The 7,569-nt window shown below is 36.9% G+C and overlaps 1 protein-coding gene across 2 annotated transcripts in view; it reads right to left on the bottom strand.

The window, feature by feature from the left end:
- LOC106878788 (heterogeneous nuclear ribonucleoprotein R) overlaps positions 1-1,297 on the bottom strand; it is a 51,052-nt gene extending 49,755 nt beyond the window's left edge. The window contains exon 1 of one of the 2 annotated variants that reach the window (XM_052967318.1): positions 1,157-1,297. The gene's annotated coding sequence lies outside the window, so the exon portion shown is untranslated. Of the gene's footprint in view, positions 1-122; positions 413-1,156 lie in introns of those variants that run through there. The other variant, XM_052967316.1, reaches the window with a different exon arrangement.
- Between the last annotated feature and the right edge of the window lie 6,272 nt (positions 1,298-7,569).

Here is a 7,569-nt window from a genome sequence, read left to right as displayed (position 1 = left end):
ATATATATATATATATATATATATATATATATATGCGTGTGTGTATGTTTATACTATACATGTATATACTAATATATAAATTAATGAATTAAAATTGTAATTAGTATAGCATAAGCACGTACCTTTCAATTAGGGGGTTTAACAGCTATTTTGGTAAATAAACGAAGGGGGGTGACCCCAAAAACTGAAGACGCGAAATAAAGAGAGGACAGAGAAAGAGAGAGGGAGAGAGAAGACACAGGAAATATATATGTATGAGCGTGTGTGTGTGTGTATGTATGTATGTATGTATGTGTGTATATATATTTATATATACATATATATATAAATATATATATATATGTATATATAAATGTTTTCAAACAACGACCGTCTCCTCTCTTTCGTAATGATGAGGTTCAGGCATGCGCACTACCGCATGGATACGGGTCTTTCAAATGTAATGACATGGGCGATTTAGCCACGAACCGAAGCAGTTTTTCTTTCCTTTTTTATTTTTTGGACACCAGAGTACACACGCACACACATGTATGTATATGGATACATATATGTATGTATGTGTATAGATATATCTAGCCTATACACAAATATATATATATATATATATATATATATATATATGTACGTGTTTTTTAATAGAGGCATAAGGTCACAGATTTTCTTAGAAGAAGCATGATGGTATGCAATATTCGATTATATTGATTCCACACTTCCCCTATCTCCAACGACTCTCTATTTTTATATTTTATCACTAGTCCTTCCCATTTCTGAAAGAATGAAATGCAAAATCAAACCTTGGCGGGAATCGAACTCAGAGAGCAAAGGGAGACAACTTGATAACAACTAGACAAGACAAGGCCATAAATAATAAACTTATAAACATGCAGCTAGTTAGTGACTGGTACTTTTTTTATCGACCCCGGAATGTTGACTGTCGATGTCAATCTTAACGGATTTGAACACAGACCGTTAATTGATGTAATTAAATACGGTAATCTTGCTGAATGCATATGTAATCAAAACGTCCTTGACCTCTCATACAAAACGAAAGTGACGTAACGTTAAACAAAATTGAGCGAAGGAAAATCAAATACTAGCATGTTACAAATTTTAAAATTCTCAAAAAACAACAGATCTTTGTTCAAAAAGTTAATACTTAGTCATTTGTTAGCATTAGTATATCTCTGTAGTTGGCTTTGGTAGTTTCACGTATCTCGAAGTATATTGTGTAGCAGATTGTATTGTTCTCCATTTAAAAAAAATCTATAAATAACACGCAGCTATTGCAGTATTTGTTGACTGTAAATAAAACAGTAGACTAGATTAATAATACGATTAACATTTGAAAGCAAAACAAAAATAGTGGCGACTACAAGATATTTGAATGTAGCGCCATATCACTTCAGCAAGCTGTTTTGGAGAAGTTTTTTCGGCGCATTGTGAACAGACGCTTTATTTTTATTGAGAATCTCGTTTTTGTTTTTATAACGCGTTCATTTATTTCCTGTCGCTTTCGTTTTGTACTGGTTGTCAAGAACATTCTGATTACTAAACACATTTAACAACATTGCTCTAAATATCACCAAGCCTAAAATAATAGCACAAGGTATTTAAGTTGATTCATGACCTCAGTACTTGACGGGTACTTTTATCGACCCGCGAAATCTGAAAAGCAACATCAACTTTAGCGAATTTTGAATTCCTACGCAACATAATATACCTACCAGTTTACCGACCATGGGATACATCAGTAATTTCATTATTTAACGATAAAACTGATCATTGTTGTTGTTTAATATAAGGTCAGCTTTGAGTCAAAATAGGACAAAAGTTTTCCAGCTTCTTTGTAGAAATAGTGTATTTATCACTTTCTTTTTGTCTTAACACGGTAGAGTGTGACCTGAAGGAGGTTTCTTACGATTAGAGTGACTGTATATTAATTCCATATTGGCCCTACTCTAGCATAAACGTTGTCACACAATTTTAGGAGTGTTGTCATGGATAATTCTTTGCTTACCTTAGGTATCACCGGTGACTCCCGCGATACAGAATGAATGTAATATTGGTTCCGTATCGCAGGAATAACTAGTGATACTCATGCTATAAATCAACGTGGTAATTTATATTGTAAGCTAGAACATATATTGATTTAAATTTTTTTTAAGAGCAATTTATAGCAAAAAAAAAAAAACGCTGGTGGAAAAGAAAATATGGTCGAAAAAGGGCTTGGTAGGCAAATTGATACTAATATATGACTGGTGCTTATTACATCGACAATGGGATATCTTGATGATGATGATGATGATCTCTAGAATTAAGAAAAATAGAAGTTGGATACAGCATGACCTAAAAGTTGTTAATCCAGTAAGAGTGAGAAAGAATTTGAGATCATTGCCGATACCGCGAGAGTGTTTAGCAATGACATCAGAAAGGAACTTGGTTTTTTTCAAGCGTGGACATCTTATGACGAAGAAAAGGAAATATCATAATAAGTGATGGATTAAATCTACCGAAAGAGAAGATAGCTATGATAAACATCGATATTTGGGAGTCTTGGAAACTGATGGTATGAGGGATAGACAGGAAAAGAATATTTTCGAAGAATAAAGAGAATACTAAATCCAATCTCAATGACCTAAATGCTAGAACATAAATACTAGAACATGAAATCAAGGTGTATGTCCACCATCACGCACAGCACCAGAATAATCAAATGGACAAAAGAAGGTCTTGAGACTGTTGTAGAAAAACAAGAAAATTGCTGACAATCTACAGGGTCTCACATCCACAGAGAGGTAATAGGTTGCATTTCAACAAAAAGAACGGATAAAGTAAACTGTTAAGTCTAGAAAACTGCGTGGTAGTAGAGATATAAAGTCTAGCGAAGTACGTTACTGACAGTGAAGAGACCCTTTTGGTTGCTGTATGAAGAGAGAATAAGAGTGAAGTTCATGGAGTGGGAAGCAATGAAAAGTTTACACAGAGTTTTTGTTTTTGCTTTTTTTTATAAATACTGATGGATATCGAGATCAGAAGTCAGTTCAAGGAATTCTGACCACAATATCCATCTTTCGAGTAAGAAAGACATCTCGGAAGAGCGTAGAATGTGGGGCGTAAGAGATAAGGCGGTTGCGCATAGTCTCCGAATATGAACTGTTTGCTCAGCGGGTCTATAAGAACTGGAGGCATGACAAGGTTGCTACAATCATGCATTTGGCAAATCTGTAAAACATGCGAATGAAACGGTTAGTTCCTGGACCCTTAGCCAAAAATCGAAACCTTAGCCTAAATTTTTCTATAAGCCTCTTCCCTTTCTATAAGCCTCTTTCCTACTAAGAAATTTACGAGAGTCAACTGCTATACTCTGTACAAATTAGATAAGCTCAATCTTTTCCCTCTACATCTTAGATGTAATGTACAATAGTTTAACGCAGGTACACACATTCACTTTCTTTGTTCTCCCGACTTACTTTCAGCTTTCGGACATTTATAGATTCGAACCGTCTCCGGATATCCTTGAACAGTTCATTTTCACGCTTAGGTGTCGCACGTTTATCTCTTTTTAGTACCTACATTTGACACGAACATATCCTCAAAAGTTGTGCGAGCCTTGTCGTTACTATCATCCCCTCATCACTGGTAAACAGCCGACTACTACAAACTCTGTACACTGTCCCTAAGGAGACGAATTGTGCCGGATAATTAAAATCTGCAAGAAATTACTTCTTTCTGTTAGTTCATTTTGGTGCATACTTCACTGTCCCAGAAAGTTTTATCTAGCCCTAACCTGCTACCAATACTAATAACTACTGCATTCGTTACATCTACCAGCACATATAACTGTTGCACGAATTTGAAGATATGAAAAAATGTTATAACCATAAACAGAACACATCCTCGAAGGTGACCATGTATGAAACTTCAAACAAGTAAACCAATGCACAATTTATGCCCGATATAGTCGTACTTAATAAAGAGGAAAGAGAGTGGTTGCTTAATCGATGTTGTGTGCCCCTCTGACACAAAAGTGGAAGACAAAGAGCGTGAGAAAATACTGGCACATAAAATATGAACTTCATTGAATCGGATATTGCTGTAAATTTCTCATTACTCAATTGCAAAGGGAATCTTAGGAACAGTTGCAGAAAGTTTGAATGGTTGAACTAAGATGCAGGATATCGATATGATTTCCCTGATTCTACAGAAAATCTATTTTGCTTGGCCCATCAAGTACGACAAGAAAGGCTCTAAACGACTAAATTTGCGGGATGTAATTTCATGTCTAGCGATCTAATACCGGCAGAACAACAACGAAATGCTGCAAGAACCAGAGGCTGTGATAAATAATAAAAATGACAAGACTTTTGGGGATTTCCCCTCAGAAAAATACTAACCATACTATTGAAGCACGAAGATCAGGTATGATTATACAAGAGTAAAGAAACAAACGGTGTAAGACCATAGACGTTGCAATTGCGTATAGAGTGGATACTAAAAAAAGTGGAAAAAAATTGAGAAACATGAGGTCCTAGCCACAGAGTTCAAAAATTGTGGAAGTCTCAAACGACAATTATTCCTGTAGTAATTGGTACACTAGGCATAACACCCAAACTACCACTTAAGAAACCGAAAAATATTGCAATTGAGACTCGCGTTGACGACTTGCAGAAAAGTGGAATCTTGTATTCTGCAAGAATCTCCTAAGAAAGATTCATGAGATTTGAGATTTGTCACCAATAATCCTTTCTACTAAAAGCACGAGGCCCGAACTTTTGGGGGAGGGGACTTGTCGATTACCTCGACCCCAGTGTTTCACTGGTATTTAATTTATTGACTCTGAAAGGATGAAAGGCAAAGTGGACCTCAGCAGAATTAAAACTCAGCACGTGAAGACGGTCAAAATGCCGCAAGGCATTTTACCCGGTGTACTAACGATTCTGCCAGTTCGCCGCCCAAATAATAATAATAATAATAATAATAATAATAATAATATTTTCTATTATAGGCACTAGGCCTGAAATATGGGGAAGTGGGACAGTCGATCCCAGTACTCAAATGGTACTTATTTTATCGACTCCGAAAGGATGAAAGGCAAAGTCGAACTCAGCGGAATTTGAACTCAGAACGTAGCGACGGACGAAATACCGCTGAGCAGTTCGTCCAGCGTGCTAACGATTCTGCCAGGATACCAAACAGTGGCTCTCTGTGGCTTCTGATCTTAACTGATTAGAAGTGTTATCGTGTACATCTTTTGTATTGGTATAAAAGATGAACTACAGCTCATAATCTGCTCTATAACACAGATCTGCTTGTCAGTTGCTTGACTTTAACCGGTTGTGCATGTCCCTTAGTGGCTGACGATATGTACGTTTCTGATCACGAGCAGGAGTAGTGGGTAAGTTTCATAGCCATGTGTTGAGAGGAATTCTTTGGGATTTGAATAATTCACCTCTGGAAATACGGGTGTTTCGTTCATCATCCTTATACAGTCTTTTATCTTCTACTTGTTTGTCATTTGACTGTGGCCACTCTGGGACACTGCCTTGAACAATTTTTAGTCGAATGAATCGACTCCAGTTCTTATTTTAAAGCTTGATACTTGTGCTATCGATTTTGTTTTTGCTGAACTGCTAAGTTACGGAGACATAAACACACCAACACCAATTGTCAAGCGGTGGTGAGGAACAAACACGGACACAAAGATGCATGCAAACACACACACACGCGCACACACACACACACACACACACACACACACACACACATGCATACATACATACATATCAATGTATACGACGGGCTTCTTTCGGTTTCAGTCAACCAAATCTACTCACAAGGTTTTGGTCGGCCCAAGCTATAGTAGAAGACACTTGCCCAACGCGCCACGCAAAACTGAAATTAAAATTTAAAAATCATAAATAAATTTAAGCAAAACACTGGAGACATAAGACTATATGAAATAGATCAATTAAAAAAACAAGATAAATTTTCACTCAGAGTGTAAATGAAATATTCATTGTTAAGATGAGCATTTTCAGATCAAGCAAATTACTACAGAGTTAATTTCTGTGAATCTAATAGCACTTACTAGACTTCAGGGTTCGACACTAATGTTCTTTTTCTTCATCTGATAAAAATTTCCTAATATAATCAACAGCGTGACTCCGTCTCTTTTCCGTCTCACTGATATGCTCATGAAAGACAATTAGCTGCTCCGATGCTTTTACTATCTGATAGGTTGTTTAGTCGAATGCTGAGTAGAAAAGTACATCAGAAGTTTAAGTATGTATAGATTGCGTGTGTGTATGTGTGCGCGTGGGATGTCCCAAAGGTAATGCAAAAGTGTGCATGACGTTTTTTATTAGTTCAAGTAGGTTCTCCAAAGTGAATTGCAGATGTTGTTAGAGTAGCTCTTCCTCTTTAGTAACTCTTCTTCCAGTTTATCTTCATTGCAGCAAATAAACTCCAAGCAGTTGTAACGTGCCGTCAAAAAGTCCTTCATGAAGGAGGAGTACAGATTGTCCGACAGCCACAGGAAGCTTCAAATCGTTTACAGAAATGAATTTAATGACAAGAAAGGGCAACGTGCACAGACGAATGAAGATTAAAGAAGAATATGACAAACCACGTAGTGAGAGACCACTAACATGGATCACCAGCATATCGATAAAATGATTCGCCCAGACAGACGACTCACAGTTCGTGAGCTTGCTGAACAACTCGACTTTGGTAACAATGCATTACAAGAGATAGTGGAAGACTTTGAGTATCGAAAAGTGTAAGTTGATAACTTATTTGCTGAAAAGACGGGTGGATGTCTGATGTGATTCCCTCCACCCGCGGAGAGTATGATATCAATGAAGTTATATTTTTTCCGATCTGGTAACAACTCATGAAATGTAGGCATAACTTTATAATCCAGAGGGTTCAGTGCAAAGCCTAAGGAGTTCAAGAGTCAGTGATCGACCCCAAAAATTATGATGACTGGAGGAATGAGAGCGGCATCATTTTACTTGATTTTCTAGAACATAGTCGTACAGTGAACAGCAAGCGGTACAATGAGACATTAAAAAAACTAATAAAAGTCATTGAAATTAAATCCGAACAAGAATCTGACAACGGTCTACATTCATCAATACAATGCATGACCACTCACAGCTTTAGTTACAAACTAGGCAATAAGCAATCTGGGCTGGTCAATGGCTCTCCATCCACTATACAGCCCAGCCAACTTCTTCCTGTTCTGTCTGATGAAAGATAATATTCAGAGACAACTGTCTGATAACACGGATGAAGTGAAAGTGGCTGTGAACAAAGGATTCCAGAGCTAGGTTCAACGATGGTGCAAATGCGTCGCTTTTGATGGTGATTACGCTGAATATTAATTACTTTTGTGTACAGGGAGAGCTATTCTACTAACATGTACAGCTTTGAACGACATTGGTTATACTCACTTTTGCATTACTTTCTAGTATACATGGTCATACGCGTGCGCACACACGCACATACATATACATGCATATACACACGTGTGTGTGTGTGTATATATATATATATATATATATATAT

This window comes from Octopus bimaculoides, chromosome 4 (assembly GCF_001194135.2).
Source record: "Octopus bimaculoides isolate UCB-OBI-ISO-001 chromosome 4, ASM119413v2, whole genome shotgun sequence".
Lineage (NCBI taxonomy): Eukaryota > Metazoa > Mollusca > Cephalopoda > Octopoda > Octopodidae > Octopus > Octopus bimaculoides.
The sequence above is the reverse complement of the archived record's forward strand: the minus strand, read 5'-3'. Positions and strand labels throughout refer to the sequence as shown.